Source organism: Nylanderia fulva, unplaced genomic scaffold (genome assembly GCF_048542155.1).
Source record: "Nylanderia fulva isolate GAGA-0341 unplaced genomic scaffold, ASM4854215v1 Scaffold443, whole genome shotgun sequence".
NCBI lineage: Eukaryota > Metazoa > Arthropoda > Insecta > Hymenoptera > Formicidae > Nylanderia > Nylanderia fulva.
Genome location: NW_028190525.1, coordinates 5,090 through 22,946, shown reverse-complemented (window position 1 = coordinate 22,946; position 17,857 = coordinate 5,090).

Genomic DNA, 17,857 nt, shown 5'->3' with positions numbered 1-17,857 from the left:
TTTTATTTTTTTATTTTTTATGTTTTAATTATTGCAAATTTTTAATATTATTTTTTGTAGGATGTTGGAAATTAAAAAATTATTTTATATAACTTTCTTGGTTAATTAAAAAATAAAATTAAAATTAAATCGTAGTAAGTCAAGGCTCTTATTAAATTCTAATAAATTTAATAAAAGGTCGTTAAGAACAGTAAAAATAAAAAAATTTAAATTAATATGTAACTTATCAAATGTACTTCGTTTTAAACGAAAATGTCGCTGAAACTAAAAATAAAAGAGATACTTTAAAATAAATGTTGAAAATATAAATTAAAATTATTATATGTGATAATACCTCTGCATCAGATTATTCATTTATGATATTTATCATATTCTGAACTTTCGGAATTTGTGTTTCATGTCGCATTAATATTGCCATCGTTTCTTCATCGCTAGAACTGCTCGAACTATTTAACATTTCTAATAATAATATTTTAGCTGCCATATTTTTTCATTCGAATACTCCAAACTCCAATTTGCACTGAACTGCACTGATGAAAATCTCGATGCAATTCAGTGCCTTCTCCACTAGTGCAATGTGTTTTAATCGAATGTACAAATAACACTGAACTGGGATAATGCAGTTCAGTCGAATACGTTTTCACTAGCACATGTTTCTAGTGAACTATCAACCGAATACACTAAGATTCTGAACCAGTGAAGGGCAAGCCAACCGAACACAAAATACTGAAAGAATGCGCACTCAGTGCGCACTGGTGCATCCAATCGAATTCGCCATTATTCAAACATGAATTAGGTAAGCAGAGCAATGATTATTTTATTACTAAATTTAGAAATATTGATTGAGTGAAAAAATAATTAACTTCTAATGACATCATTATTTGTTTGTATTTGTCTAGTAAGAATAGCAAAGAAGTTTGAAGTCTGGTTGTCTAACAATAAGTAAGATTTAAAAATGACCGTCATATTTTAATAAAATATGATAGGGGTGGTGGCGGAATCTTTGCATATATATTTAATCATGTTTAATGTATGTATAGTATAGTACAAAAAGGACTGATATCTCTACAAAAATTACCTTTTTAAAAAAAGGTAAGAAAAGGTGCTAAGTCCGCGTAAAAACCGTTGTGTTTGCAAAACAATGGTTATTATAACCCTCAAAAACTATAAAAAAAATCTATTTCAAAAATAGTACCATTTTAATCTATAAAATTATTTTAATCTACAAAATAGTTATTTTAATACATACACCTTACTTACCTTACAAAAGTAATGGTATCTATACCTTACAAAAATAATGATATCAATAAAATTGTGCTAAGTAAAAATAAAAGTTTATAAAAATAAATCAAAAAACTGTATCAAATAAGTTACAAATATAATAATATCAATAAAATTGTGCTAAGTAAAAATAAAAGTTTATAAAAATAAATCAAAAAACTGTATCAAATAAGTTACAAATATAATGATATCAATAAAATTATGCTAAGTAAAAATAAAAGTTTATAAAAATAAATCAAAAAACTGTATCAAATAAGTTATAAAATATTATCAAATCCAAACAAAAAATAATAATGAAAGATTGTGCTATTTGAAGACAAAAACATAATAATATTTTAATAAAAAGTTAGACATTATGTGTTTAACTTTTTACATAATAAAATGTTAGACATCATGTGTTTCATTTTTTAGATGAATATAAAAAATTTTAGAAAAATATAGATAAGTAAAAATAAAAATTTTTAAATATTTTTATTTTAATAAATTTGATAAAAAGCTGTTAAGAGCAGTAAAAATAAAAAAATTCAAATTATGTTAGACAGAAAGTCATATATAAAAATAGTATTCTTTAATATAATGTTTACTAATAAATTACAATAAAAGGTGACAAAAAAGAATTAAACATAAGTATTCTTTAAATACAAATATAAAGCGAATGTTTCGGTCAATATTTTGACCATTATCAACGCTGATTAAATTTTGAATTTAATAAATAATAAACGGTGTCATAACGGTAATATATAAATCAAGTATAGTAAAAAACGTCATAAAGTATGTAACGCATTAAAATACAATAATGATTAACAATTATTATCGTAAGAAAAAAGAGAACATGATGTAAAAATGCAGAAAAAGCGATATTCCTCCAACATAGTAATAATGTGATAGTTCAAAATCTTAAATTGTGTTTCTACTCCGGTTATTAGACCCGATAGACACATAATGATTTGGATCCTATAATATTATTCGATATTTATTGATTTATTTAAGCTTAATAGGTTGTACGAAAATTAAGAAGTTTGTAGACTTACATATGATTAGATTGCACCGTAAAAGCAGTAGTGTAGGAGGAACATCGATTCTTGAGGTTCGCACACTTATAATGTCACAGACAAAGTGATCGAAAGGTGGAAAATGAGCGGTGTTAACTTATTATATTTGTGTATCTATTTTCAGAGTTTCGGTAGTTTGTCAATCTGTCTAAATATGTGTCAGGTAAACATTCTGTGTCCGTTTGCAAGTTCAAATTATTTGTTTGTCTTTTAATGTAAATCATCTCGGAGATTAATCTTTTTCCGAGGAAACTTTCTTTATCAAAAATTTTTATTTCATTTCATTTAAATTCGTGGTTGAAATCGAGCCTATGGTTAGTTATAACAGATTTAATAATTGTATTTTTATTAATGTCAAGTTTATGTTCCGAAATCCTAGTACTTAATTTACGTCCCGTTTGGCCCACATATGATGCATTACAGTCAGCACATTCAATTCTATAAACAACATTGGTATTGGAAAAAATTGGAACTTTATCTTTATGCACTTTAATGTGTTTGCTTAACTTATTTAAACTAAAGTAAAAGAATTTTGTATTAAGATTCTTTGTGATATTTTTAAATTGTTCAGATATGGTTGGTAGATATGGAATGGTAAAATAAGAATTAGGTGATTTTAGAGTAGAAATACTATTGTTAATGTTGTTGTTTTTATTGATCAGTAATTTTAAACGATGGTTTATGGTTTGAAAAATTAATTTAGTAGGGTAGCTATTATTAATTAATATATCAATTATCAGCTTTAAGTTCTTGGTATGGAAAATTGGGTGCGATAATAAAAATGCTTTGTCAACCAATCCAATTATTGTTCCTCTTTTTGACAAGAAGGATGTTGTGAAAAGTAATGTAAATATCTACCAGAGAGTTGATTTATGGTACCAATCAGTCTTAATAGAATTATTTTCTAAAATGAGCGTGACATCGAGAAAATCCAGGCTATTATTATTGTTATATTTCAATGTAAACTGAATTTTATTGTGAAAAAAGTTCAAAATGTCTAAAGTTTGTTGAATTTGATGAGATGGAACAGCACATATAACGTCATCTACGTATCTAAAATAAATAAGTGGTGTAAATGTTAAAAGATTGAGCGCTTGTTTTTCAATGTTCTGAAGTACTATGTCTGCTATAATAGGTGAAAGTGGCGATCTTATAGGAGTGCCATACGATTGTCGGTAAAAACTATTATTAAAAGTGAAAAATGATGAATTTAAAACTAAGTTTAATCCTGTCATAAACTCTGATTTCGGAATGTCGCAATTTTCAGCCAAATATTGCCATCTATCAGAGACACTTTTTAATGCCAGTTCGATTGGAATATTCGTAAAAAGAGAAACAACATCTAAAGATATTAGTTTGAAATCATTGTCAATATTAAGATCTTTAATTTTGTTGACCAGTTCGTAGCTATTTTCTATATGGCTGTTAGCTTTTGGAAAGTTGTTTTTCATAATTTTATATAAAAATAGAGCGAGATCGTAGAGTGGACTATTAATTGAGGAGACTATAATTCTGAATAGAGACAATTATTTTTATGGATCTTCAGGAGACCGTATGCTCTTGCAAGAATGCCGTCAGTAAATAGTAGAGATTTATAAGTTTGTACAGAAATGTATTTTTATTTTTTCATCTAAGTAATAGATCTCGTAGACTAGTGGTTAATTTCCTAGTCGGATCTTTATTAACAATAACGTATGTGCTGTCATCTTGTAGCATGTTTTTCTATTTTATTTATGTATTCATTTTTGTCTAAAGCGACAGTAACATTACCTTTATCAGCTCTGGTCAAAATGAGATTTGGGTTTTCTTTCAAGATCTTGTTAGTTATCGAATTTAATTTTATTAAAATGTTATTGTTGTTATTACGCGGATAAGAATAATTAGGAATAGAGTTGAAAACTTGTGTAGCTCTATTTCTGATAGTAATGCGTTTGTCAATAGGAAGTTTCTTTAAATTATACTCTAAATTTTTTATGAAGTCAATAGTTAAATCAGTTTTATTGGTAAAAGGCAAACTAAAACTCTCGCCCAGTTGCAATAAACATCTCATGTCTTTCGGAATTATAACATTAGATAAATTTATAAACCAATTTTCTAACCAATTTTTTAACCTGTTAACTAATTGTTTTTCTTCTTTAAAAAAGAAATAATATTGTTCTTTATTTTTGTCCGATTTGTTCCTTTGATTCGTGTATTGACAATAGTATTGAATATTCTGAATGTTGAAATTATGTTGTTTAAAAATTAAATGTTCAAGTTTTTTGTTTAATTTGTTACTTTCTTTTATGTAATATGAAAATAGTGGACCATTTTGCTTGATAAAGAAAGCGTTACAGACAAACTCGGGAATGAGATTAAAAATATCATGTAAAACTCTGAAAATCTGATGATGCCCAAATCTAACGGAGTTATAAATCTCTCTAATCCCTATCTGAAAAAGTGCATGACATCGATTCTCGCATATCTCGAAAGTATTGTTGTCGCTTTTCCGTGATGCTGATTGGTTCTTTCGTTGGGCTTACTTCGTGAGCAACTGTCGTCGCAGCAAAGATCGCGCGTTTTGACAGTTATGTAAATCAAAGGTTAATAGTAACAGCCGGGTTAAGTGAAAGATTATGTTAAAAATCAAGTTAAAGGTTTATTTTTCTCCTTGGACGTGTTCAAGATTACTTATCAGATAAGTTCAGATAACGTTTCTAATAGAACTTGTGTTTTTGATATTTATTGATACTTTATATTTTATAAAAAATTGATACTTTGTGTTATATATTTTATTTTTAGTTAATGTTTTAAAGAAAGAAAGGAGGAAATAAAGAAGACAAAAGTTTAAAATAAAGTAAACGAAGGAAGAAAGGATGTTACAAAAGATAATTGTGCGGTAAGAAAAGAAGGAGAAATAAAGAGAGAACAAAAGGAAAATATAGAGAATAGAGAAGATATGTTTAAAAAGATATAAATATTATATATTGTATTTTATATATTGGATACTAGTATATATTGGATATTATATATTATATCCTAAAAAAATCATAAAAATGAAAAGGTCAGGCCATGTTCAAAAGAAGACACTCACAAATTTAAACCTTTCAAAATTTAAACGATCTAATAATAAATTATCACGAAAAGTAACTAATATGTTATTCAAGGTGCCAGTTCAAAGTGAACATACGTAAAGTGTATATTATCTAAATTTAGTAATAATATATTACCATGAAAAGTAACTGTGATATTTTATTCAAGGTGCAAGTTCACATTGAACATACATACATATAAGTAAAACTGATTACAATTTGATTCTAGAAAATAAGTGCGATATGTTATTCTTAGTGCACAAAATATAATAGTCGTTTATAGAGATTTGATTTGAAATTCATACTAGCCCGTACAATGAAAATAATTGCTCGTAATTCCAGAGTACCAATTTGTTAATGACTCAGAAAAATAACATGGCGGCCTGCTCTCAAAAAACTATGATGTTTTTCGATGTCCATTTAAAAATAATGTTGAAGCTCTTACAGAATAATTACTACAACATTTGAAGTACGAAAAGTATTACATTAGAAGAAGATTTAGATTAGAATAAGGATTCAACGTATTTTTAAAAACTCTACACACAACGAAGTGAATATACAAAACTATATACAAATATCTTTTTCTTCTGTGTTTCTGAAGAAAATTGTAAATCAAATGAAATCTTGCTATTCAAAACCTATTCTTCATGATCGCAAGACACTATTTTCTATTTAAAAGACGTCTGCTAAAATTTTTAATAAATAGATATTATTTATGATAAAAATGAAGAATTTGTGCTTTACAGTATATGGATAGTACATGGTTATTTCAAACACTGAACCGATGCATACAACAAAACTTTTCTCTGTCTATTCAATAAATTACTGATAATGTTAAATCCCAATCACATATGCCACCTTGCCTAGGTTAATGATGGTCATTAACGGGAAATTTTACTAAAGAAAGATTGGAGATTTTTAATTTATACAATTTTCACAACTCTTATTTCAATTATTTATTCTATCCATCGAAAGTTTTTTGAGAGCAGGCCGCCATGTTATTTTTCTGAGTCATTAACAAATTGGTACTCTGGAATTACGAGCAATTATTTTTCATTGTACGGGCTAGTATGAATTTCAAATCAAATCTCTATAAACGACTATTATATTTTGTGCACTAAGAATAACATATCGCACTTATTTTCTAGAATCAAATTGTAATCAGTTTTACTTATATGTATGTATGTCAATGTGAACTTGCACCTTGAATAAAATATCACAGTTACTTTTCATGGTAATATATTATTACTAAATTTAGATAATATACACTTTACGTATGTTCACTTTGAACTGGCACCTTGAATAACATATCAGTTACTTTTCGTGATAATTTATTATTAGATCGTTTAAATTTTGAAAGGTTTAAATTTTTGAGTATCTTCTTTTGAACATGGCCTGACCTTTTCATTTTTATGATTTTTTTTAGGATATCAGCTTACTTTTTAAAGTACAGATATATAGAGCAGCTTTCTAGTAATTCAAGTATCACAAATATATGTATTTTCGATTCTTATCACATAACTTTGTATAAGTAACAATTTATGCAATACAGTTCAAAATAATTGAAATATATGGTATATATGTACATATATAAAATATATAATTATATTATAGTATACATATATATTTTATTTAATCATATATGTAAATGTTTGTATAATTGTAATAACTTTTAACGATACATTGCACATTTATTTCAATTGCAACAGAATGAATTTATATTTCTTGTATGAATATTGAAAATAAAGAATGGGCCCCTCCATCGCCCATTCTCGTGAGAACGCAACCATATATTTTTCTTCGTCTCTCCGATTTTAACACGACATACATATTTCTGTCTGATAATTTTTTTCTTGATGATACTTTTTGAAATGTCATGAAGCCTAGAGTCAAATTAGAAACGTTATTGCACTCGTTTTAATGCAGCGCTTACGAGCAGCTTTTATAAAGCGCCAGAGCAGCCAATATTTTATTTTAACGCTTACGGCACTTTTATACAGCGCTAGAACAGTTGATGTTTTAATGTAGCGTTTTACGGCATTTAGGGCTTACGCAGCCTTTAACAGGCGCATTATTTAATCTGTTCTAAGAACAATATGTTATGCCCCTTGTGCTCCTTTGGGCCATTTTTTTCTTGAAACACTTCCATATCATTAGAGTAATACCATTCCGATTTTGTGTCAGCTCTCAACATACACGTGTAGTGACCACGATTCATTTCTTCACCTTCGTGAAATATAGCGCTTATTACCTTGTACTTTTTTTATTAATCGTGATATTACTCGTCGGCACGCCGGTAATCCGATTGTTGATAATTTTTTTAGAAGCACCGTTTACAAAAGTATATAAATTGAGCTGTATTACTACGACGGATAAAGTTGATTCGATTACGGTTTTCCTTTTCAACACGGTACCCTTACATTCGGTTACAATTGCCGTTTATCGTTCCCATTTAGAAAATTCTACATTAATCAAACTTTGTAGAGTGACACCTTTTTTCCTTTTAATGTCGAATGTATAGGTAATATTAGCAAACTACTGCTTTCCAGCTTAGTTACATTGTAATTACATTTGACATTCGAGCAACATGTTACGTGCTTTAATTCGAGTTTTAATACATCATTGATGTCGGAATACGTCGACATTAGAGCCGTAAAAAATTCCGAAACATCTTGTTGTGTTCGTTCTTCGAAGCGTTTTCCGACAGATCTTCTAACCGCTTGAATGTTGCAATATTTACGTTCACCATACGCGCAGATAGCATCAGTCAATGCATTCGATGCTTTATTTTTCAGTATTTGTTGCCTAATACGTACGCAATAAAACGCACATTGTAATATTACATTAGCGTAACACGAAACAGCATCGGTTATTGCAAAGGCCATATATTTTCCACGTAACTATACTTTCTGGTTCCTCACAATTCATAATTCTGCATATCATCAATGATATTAGGGATAGCCCATCGACGATCGTACATTTTCACAACTTTTTTCTCGGACGGATTGATTTGTGGCAGTTCAGATTTGGGGAATTAAGATCTCAGTCGATTATTTTTAAAATGGGCTCTCGGTTTGTTTTTAAATGAATTTGGGGTTGAATTTTCAAATGAGGCCTCCAATTTACTTACTCGTGAAAACCTACATAAAGCTTGACCATCACGAAACGTCGTTCCTAAATCCATCATTGCATTGTTCAAAGTAATCCTTGAATTTGTGTATAGTTATTCCATAACTGAGAGAAAAGGGAAAATTTTTTTTCCCGATGTCCCAAATTTTTGGGGAAAAACTTCAAAATTCATACAAATTTCGTTGGGGGATTTTTTTTTAAAATAAAAAAATAACTTTTTTGGGGGGGAAAAATTCAATACAACCCGGGGTCAGCAAGTTTTTAACTGCAATAAAATTGCCTATCTTTTCCAAATTAAAAATTTTCCCAAATTTTTTGGGGGAAAAAATTTTTTCCGTCGAATCACACTTTAAGCCCCCTTTTTTTAAATTTTCGTTTTATCTTTTAAAAAAATGCCAGTTTTTTTTCAAACATTTTTTCATCTTTTTTTTCCCCAAAATTTTAAATGCCCCTTTTTTTTTTTTTTTGCTGGAGCACAAAAAACCCCCTCTTCTGTTTTAGAGAATTTCCCTCGTTTTTAAAATTTTTTCGAGCATTGCTTTTTCCCAAAAAAACCCTTTTAAAAAAATAAAACGGGGGGAAAAAACCCAAAAATTTTTCCCCCGGAAAATTTTTAAATTTATATAAGTGCAAAGTTCATTAAAACTTTGGGGCGCAAAACCCCCTTTTTCCCTTTTTTTTAAAAAATTTTTTTTTCCCCAGACTTTAAGAAAATTGGGGGCCCGAAGGGGGTTTTTCCCAAACCTTTTTGAAAAAAAAAAATTTTAAAAAAATTTAAACACATATGTTTTTTTGCACTTTGCCCCCATTTAATAAAAATTTTTGGGGACTCGAAAAAACTTTCCCCAAATCCCCAACCAACCCCAGGGAAAAACCCCAAAAACTTCAAAAACTCTTCGAGCCCTTTTTTAAAAAACAAAAATTTTTTCCCTTTTTCCCGGAAAAAAACTGCAACAAGCCCCCCAAAAAGGAGAATTTTTTTTTTTCCTCCCAAATTTTAAAAATCATCTTTAAATCTGTCCCCTACAAAGATTTTCAAAAAAAATTGGGGAAAATTGATAAAAAAAAAGGGTTTTTCTTTTTTAAATTTTTGGGTATTTTTATCTTTTTTAAAAAAATTAATTCGACATTTCTTTTTTTTTTCTCTAAAAAATTTTTCAAGCCCCTTTTTGAAAATTTGAAAAAATTTTTTTTGGTGTAGTTTTAAAAGGAAAAAAAAAAGGGGAAAAAAAAAAAATTTTTAACTAGGGGAATTTTCCCCAGACCCTAAATTTTTAATGTTGCAAAAAAAACCCTTTTGGGAAAGGGGGAAATAGGGGGGTCGTTTTTTTTCCCAAAATTTTAAATTTTTGGGGGCCCAAAAATTTTTTTTAAAAGGGGTTCAAAAAAATTTTCCCCCGTAACCTTACCCCCCTCCCACTTGGGGACAAGGGGGGGAAAAAACTAAAATTTTTATTTTTGTAAAACGTTTGGCATACAAAATAAAAAAGACTCTTTTTCGGGGTTTTTTGGGGGGTTAAAAAACAAAAAAATCATTTTGCAAAAAAACAATTCGGGTCGTAAAATTACCAAAATCTTCCGGGGTCTTTTAAACCGGGGGTCGTCACTTCTAGGGGGTTAAAAACCTTTCCCAAAACGCATCGGATTTGTCCTGCCCCGGGGTTTTTTAAAAACTTTTTTGCCTTTTTCTCGTTTAAAATTTGAAAAAGTTTTTAAAAACTTTCTTTTAAAAAGGGCCCCTTTTTTAGCCTTTTGGGGGATTTCATTCCCTTTTGGGGTTTAAAAAAAACTTTTAATTCTTAAAGGAAAACCGGTAAGGGGGGGGAAATTTTCCCTTTTTAGTTCACAAAAACTCCCCGGGTTTTTAAACCAGGGGAAACAGCGGGGGAGAAGTTTTTTCGGGCTCTTTTTTAAAAAAAAAAAGGGGGAAAAAGGGTTTTAATTAAAAAACCCCCTTTTTGTTTTTTTTTTTCGAAAATAAACCCCGTTTGGGGAGTTTTTTTAACACTTTTGGGCTTGGGGAATTTTTTTTGGGAAAAGGGGGTTTGGGGGTTTTGGGGGGAATTTCCCAAAACTGGAAAAAATGGGGAACAAAAAAAGGGGTTCCCCAATTCCTAAAAGGGCTATTTGGATAGAAAAACATCGGGAGTAAAAAAAAAGTAAATATTCGTAAAATTTTTCCATAAAAACCCCAAAATTTTCCCCTTAAAAAAATTTTTTTAAAATTTTTTAAAAAATTTCTAAAACCTCTTTAAAAAATCAAAACCATTTTTTAAAACCGGGGGGCCCCCTTAAAACCAAAAAGTAAAAGGGGAAAAAGGAAAAACCCCTTAGTGAAAACCCCCTTCCCGGAAAAATTTTAAAGCACCGAAAACCCCGGGGGAATTTTAAAGAAAAAGAAAATTTAAAAATTTTTCCAAAAGGGGGGTTTCAAATAAAAAAGGAAAAATTAAAATTCAATCTATAAAATTAAAAAAATCTTTTAATTTCATTTTTCCCGATTTTGGGTCGGGGGGTTAAGTTTTTTTTAAAAAAAAGGGTTTTAAAAAAAACTCCTATTTTTTTCCCCAAAAAATAAATTAAAAGTCCATTTTTTCCCCCCCCCCCCGGGGTAATTTGAAAAAACCGGATTATAATCTTTGTTATAAAAAACCTTTTAAAACCGACCCCTTTGGGGGGGGGGAAGACCCCTCCCAATTTGCTTTTAAAATGGGGGAAAATTTGTTTCTCCCGGGGCTTCGAAGGGGGAAAAAAGCCCTTTTTAAAAAAGGGAAATTTTCTCGGGGGAATTTAATGGCCAAAAGGGGAAAAAATTCAAAAGGGAAAAATTTTTGGGGAAAAATTTAAAAATTTTTTTTTTTGGGGGTTTTTTTTTTTTTTTTTTTTTTTTTTCCCCCTTTTGGGTTTGTAGCAATGAAGAGGAAAACAGTGTAGTAATATGCCACAAAAAAATTAAAATTTACCGAAAAAGGCCCCAAAAAGGGGGGGGGCCTTTTTTCACGGAATTTCACCCCTTTTTTACGGAATTTTTGAAAAAACGAAAGGGGAAAACTTTTTTGGGTGATTTTAAATTTTGGGGGATTTTTCCAAAATTAAAAGGGGGGCTTTTTTATCCAAACTTAAAAAAACCTGTTTTGATACCCTTTTTGGGGAAAAATTTCCCGGTCCCCAAAAAAATAATGAATAACCGTTTCCCTTTTGGGGAAAAAATTGGGGACGAACAAAAAAAAATGGGGGGTTTAAAAATTTTTCCAAAAAGGGGTCAAAATTTTAATGAAAAAAAAAGGGGGAAGGGGAAAAGGGGGTTTTGGGGGGTGAACGGTTTAAAACCCTTTCCCCCCAACCCCCCGGGGGGGGGCGTCCCGGGGTTTTTCCGGGGGTTTGGGGGGGGAAGGGGGGGGGATTAAAAAATTCGCTTATTCCTTTTTAAAAATGCTTTTTTTAAAATTTTTCAAAAAAAACCCAAAAAAAAAGGGGGAAAATGTTCGTTGGATAAACCCCAAAAAAGGACTTTTTCTCCCCCGGAAATAAAAAAAAAAGCGGAGGGGAAAAAGGGGGTAGGGGTTTTCCCGGGGAAAAAACTTACAATTCCCCGGGGGATAATTAAGGGGTAGGGGGGGTTTTTTAAATGAGGGGGGGTATGGGGCCTGTAAAAAAAGGGGGTTTTGGGGCCAAAGGGTTTTGGGGAAAAACCCCCCCGGTGGGAAAAACGGGAAAAAGACCGAAAGCCGGGGCCCGGGGGGGTTTTAGCGGGGAAAAGACCGGGGAAACCCCAAACCCCCCTTTTTGGGGCCCCGGGAAAAAACAGGGGAAACCAAGGGGGAAAAACACTCGGCGTAAAAGGGAAAAGGTTTGGGGGGCCCCGGGGGGGATAGAAAGGGGGGGGGAAAGGAAAGAGGAAACCCCAAGGGGAAAAAGGGGGGGAAAAAACGGGGGAAACCCCTTTAAAACCCCGGGGGGTTCCCGGGGAAGAGAAGGGAAAGGGGAAAATTTTCCTGGGAAAAATTTAAAAAATTTTGGAAAAAAAACCGGGCCGGGAAAGGCTGATAAAGGCCAAAAGGAAAGGGGGAAACCCCGGGGAAAAAAAAAAAAAACCCCGGGGGGGGTTAAAAAAGGGGGAAAAAACCAAAAAAACCGGGAAACCCAAAAAAGGCGGGAAAAACAGAAGAAAAGCCCGTTTTTGGGGGGGGGGGGAAAAAAGGAAAAAGGGGGCCGGGGAAAAAACCGAAAAAACCCTTGTAACACAAAAAAACCCGTTCCCGGGTAGGAGGTTCCTGAAAAAAGAGGGGGTCCAGGTTTACCGTCAAAAAGGGGCCCTTTGACAAACCCTGCCGGGGGTTGTTCCCGGCCCCTTTTTCGGCGAGGGGGTGTGGGGGTAACCCCGGCCTCGTTGTTGGGGCCGAAAATTTTAAAAGGGGGAAAATTTTGGGGGGAAAAAGGCCCCCCCGGGGAAAAATTTGGGGGTTTTGCCCCAAAAGTTTTTTTGGGCTTTTTTTTTGGCTGTGAAAAGGGGGGGGAAAAAGGGCGGGGAAAAGGGGGCCTAAAAATTTGGGATTTGGGGTGGGGTGGGCCTCCCCGGCAAAAAAGGGGGTTATAAAAAAAAAAAAAGGCCCAAAAGGAAAAGGAAAAAGGGGGAAAGGGGGGGGGGGGGCCCGGGAAAAAAAATTAAAGAGGGCGTATGGCGGCTAGTTTTTGGCTGAAAAACCCAATTCTTTTAAAAATCGGAGATTAAATTTTAACCCCAAATAATTTTTACCCACCCCCGGGGCCCTTTTTTCCAAAAAATTTCCTTTTCAAGAACCCAAAACGTTTGTTTTGGACCGGGGGAAAAAAAAAAGGGGTTGGGGGGAAAAAAAGGGGGGGGTTGGGAAAAATTAAAAATTTTTTGGGGAAACTGAGGGTTTTTTTGGGCCAAAATTGGAAAACCGAAATTTTAGAAAAATTTTGGGGGAAAAAAACAAACATTAAAAAAAAGGGGTTAAAAAAATTTTCCCGGGGAACCCTTTAAAATTTTTGGGGGTTTATTTGTTGCAATATAAACCAGCAGTGTTTTCTCGGGGGGGGTTGGGTTATGGGGGAGGGTAAAAACCGGGGGGAAAAAAAAAAACCCGGGGGGTTAATTTTTCCAAAGATTTTTCAATCTGTACTATATTTTTGGGGGAAATATTTAAAAGGGGGAAAAAATCAAACAAGGGCCCAAAAACATAGTTCAACAAAAAGGGGGGAAAAAGGGGGAAAGGGAGGAAAAAAAACCGAATCATAAATTTTAATTTGGGTTTTAAAATCACCCTATTCTTTTTGATAAAAAAAAAAATTTTTCCCCCGGCCCCAAAAAGGGGGGGCAAAGGTTCGAAAAGGGATTTTTTTAAAATTTTTAAAAGCCCCAAAAAATTTTAAACCCCTATGTAAATTTTAAAACAAAACGATCCGATTTTTTAAAAAAAGGGGGGAAAAGGGGGGAAAATTTTTAACCCAAAAGGGGGGAAACTCTTCAAGTTTTTTCTCTTTTTAAATAAATTGTGTTGAGGAATCAATTGTTGATTCCCAAGGGTTTTGGAAGCGTTTTTTAAAAAAATTTTTTATTTATCTTTAATTGAATTTTTTTTTTTTTTGGGAAAAAATTAGCCCTACGTTTTAAAACGAATAAGTTATTAGTTGGGGTTTCCCGGGGGGTTTTTCCCCTTTTATTGGGGCAAAAAATCCCAAGGACGTGGCCTTTTTTCCCCAAAACCGCCCCTTTTTTAAAAATTTTTTATTTCGCCCCTTTTTAAAAGAAATTTTTTTTCCCCCGCGGGGGGCCCCGTAAAACGGGCCCTTTTCCGGGTCAAACCCCCCGAAAAAAATTTAAAAAATCAAGCCGGGACCCGAAGTTTTGGGGAAAAAGAGGAATTGGGTTTTTTAAAAATTTTAAACCTTTAAAAAACAAATGGGTATTAATATCCCCAATTTAAAAAACCCCCAAAAAAAAAATTTTTAAATTTTTTTTAATCTCAAAACCCCCGGGAAAAATTCCTCAATTAAAATTTTTAAGGGGATTTTTGGGGAAAAAAGGGGAAAAGGGGGGCAACTCGGGGATTAAAATTTAAAAAAGGGTCTTCCCAGGGAAAAACCCTTTTTCCAATTTTTTTTTGAAAAAGGGGAAGGGGGAAAAAAAAGGGGGTTTTGCCTTTTTCTTTGCGGATCATTTGTCTATTCGGTAAAAATTTTTTTTTTCGAAACATTGCCCATAAAATTTTCCCCTTTAAAACCCGGGGTAATTCTCTTTTTCCCTTTTTTGCGGTAATCATTGAAATAAAAAAAAACCCTTTTGGGGAAGGGGGGTTTTTAAAAAAGGCAAAAGTTTTCAAAATGCAATTTTGGGGAAACAACACCCCGGCAAACCCCGTTTTTTTCCCCCCAAAAAAATTTTTCAAAAAAATTTAGGTTTTTTTAAAAGGGTTTTTGTTACGTTTTCTTTAGATCGTTTTCCCAAAAAAGGGGTCCTAAAAAAATTTTTCCTCACTTTTTCGGCTTAGAAAAAGTCTCTTCTAAAGGGGAAAATTTTTTCCCAAAAAGATGCAAGGGAACGTGGTAAATCCAAAACCCGGGGGTTTTTTTCAAAAAAATTTTAAAAAGCTTCGAAAATTTTGCGAAAAACCCCCTTTTCCTCGCCCAAACCCAAAAATCAGTTACATTTTTTGGATAAATCTTGCTTTTTTTTTTAAAATTTTTGGGAAAAACAAAAATTTTTTATCCATATTGATAATCGCAAAGAGGGGAAAACCCTTTTTTAAAAAATTTTTTAAATTGTCGATAAATTTTTAAACATTTCTCAATTTTCCCCCCACGAAAGGAAAATGAGGTGAAAAAAATGGTTTTATCGTTGCAATGTATGCCCCTTTTTAAAGATTCCGGTTTTTTTTAAAAAGCTTTCCCGGGGGGATGTCAAAAAACTGCTACTCGTACGTAAACGGAAAAAATTTTTAGTAAACCCCTAAATTTTTAAAAATTTTATTATCTTTTTAAAGGTACCTTTTTCCCAAAAAAGTTTAAAAAAATTTTTAAAAAATTTTTCCCGGGAAAATCTTTATGTGGCTTTTTTTCTCATCAAAATTTCCAAAATTTTTTAATTTTTTTCCCTTGGGGTTTTCTATTAACGGCAAAACATTTTTTAAATCCGTGAGGGAGGTTGTCCCCTTTTTAAGTGGTTGCTAAAAATTTTTCCCCTTTTCTGGGGAACATTTCATAAAAACGCTTTTGGAAGACGGGAAAAAAAAAAAAAAAAAATTTTGGATAAGCCCACAACGACAATTTTTCATTTATACGGGCTAGTATAAATTTCAAAAACAAATCTCTATAAACGGGTATTATATTTTGTGCACTAAGAATAAACCCCCTTTGGGGGTTTTTTTCAGAATTTAAAAGAATCATTTTTTCCTTTTAGTATTTTTTTTTTCCCCAAAAAGAACTTGCACCTTTAATAAAATTAAGGGTTTTTTTTTTTTATGGAAATATATTATTACTATTTAAATAAAATCACTTTACTTTGTTCACCCCTTTTAACCCCCTTTTAAATGCCCCTTTTCCCCCTTTTTTTTCTTTTGTATTTTTTTATTCGGGAAACTTTTTTTTTGGGTTTTTTAAATTTTTTTTAACCCCTTCTTTTTTAAAAAGGGTTGACCTTTTCATTTTTATGATTTTTTGGAGATAGGGGGAGAGGGGCAATGAGGGTAAAGAAAGAATGGCCAAAGAGGGGAAAAAAGGGAAAAAAAAAGGGTTAGAAGGACTCCCCCGGGGGAAAAAGGTGAGAGAGAGTGGAGAGGGAAAAAAAGAAGGGTTTTGGGGGGGGCGAAAAGATGAAAGAGGGTGAAGGGAAAGAAAAAAAGGGGGGGGCAGAAGAAAAAGGGGAACAGGGGAAAAAAGAGGGGGAGAAGGACGAAAAGAGTGAAGAGGACAAATTTTTGGGTTTTTGGTTTCCCGGGTTTGGAGGCCAAAAAGGGGGTAAAAAGGGGAAAAAAGGGTTAGAGAGAATGAAAAGAGTTAGAGAGGCAAAGTTTTTAAAAAAACCCCCAAGGGGGGGGAAAAGGGGGAAAAAGGGGGGGTAAAATGATGCGGGGCCCAAAAAAGAGTTCCCAAATACCCGGGGGTTTTTGGGGCCCCCTTTTAAAACCCCTTTTTTTTGGGGGTTCCCCGGGGGGGGGTTTTTTCCCGGGGTTTTTTAAAAAGGGGAAAAAAGGTTTTTAAAAGGAACGAAAAAGAGGGTGGAAAAAAACTAAAATTGGTTAAAAAGGGGGAAAAGATTTTTTTCGAAAGAAAGGGGAAAAAAAGGACAAGAGGGTGAAAAGGGGGGAGGGGGCAAAGGGGATTTTTGGCAAGAGGGGGAAATAAAAGGCGAAAGAGTTTAAAAAGGGACAAAGGGTGAAAGACGAAAAAAAGGGGGAAAAGGGCGAAAAAAAGGGAAAAAGGGGGCAAAGGGGGGGTTAGGGGAAAAAGAAAGGGGGGGAAAAAGGGGGGAAAAAAAAAAAAGGGGTTTTTTGGGGGGGGGCGAAAGAGGGGGAAAGAGGACAACAGAGGGGGAAGAGAAAAAAAAAATAAAAAAATGGAAAAAAAAGGGGGGTTTTGGGGGTTTTGGGGGTTTTGGGGGGGGGGGACGGTTTTTGGGGGGGAAAGGAGTGGGGGGAAATTTTTTGGGGGGTTGGGGTAAAAAAGGGGAGAAAAAATTTTATATTTTTTAAAAATTTAAAAATATTATATATAATCCTGTTTCGTCACGGACCGGACTTTTGAAGAAAAGAAGAAAAGAAAAGAAACGACGTTACTTCATTTTTCATGAAAAACGTCACTTTTTGACCGTTTTTAAAACTTCAAACGGCTTGCCCCTTTTAAAATTTCCTTTTTGGCTAAAATTTAAAATTTGTGGCGATCCCGGGGCCCTTTTTTGGTTATTTCGTTATACGTCAATTAAAAATTTTTTTTTTTTTATAGTTCTACCCCCCCCAAAAATCCCCCTTTTAGGGGGCAGGTTTTAAAGGGGACTTGTGGGGGTTTTTAAAAGGGTTTTTTTGGGTTTTTTAACTGGCCGGAGACCTCCCCCTCCCTACATTATTTATATAATATGATTTGGGTTTTTTTTTTTCTGGGGGAAACAAAACACCAATGGATTTTTTTTTTAAAAAAGTAATTTTTTTTTAAATTTTTTTTTTTTCCCTTTTTAAAAAAATTTTCCCAAAAAATGTTTTTTTCCCAACCCCCAAAAATGTGAGAACGCCCAAAATTAAATTTTGTTCATGCTCTCCTACTTCTTATCACTCATCGACAATAGTTTAACTCAATATACTTTATAAA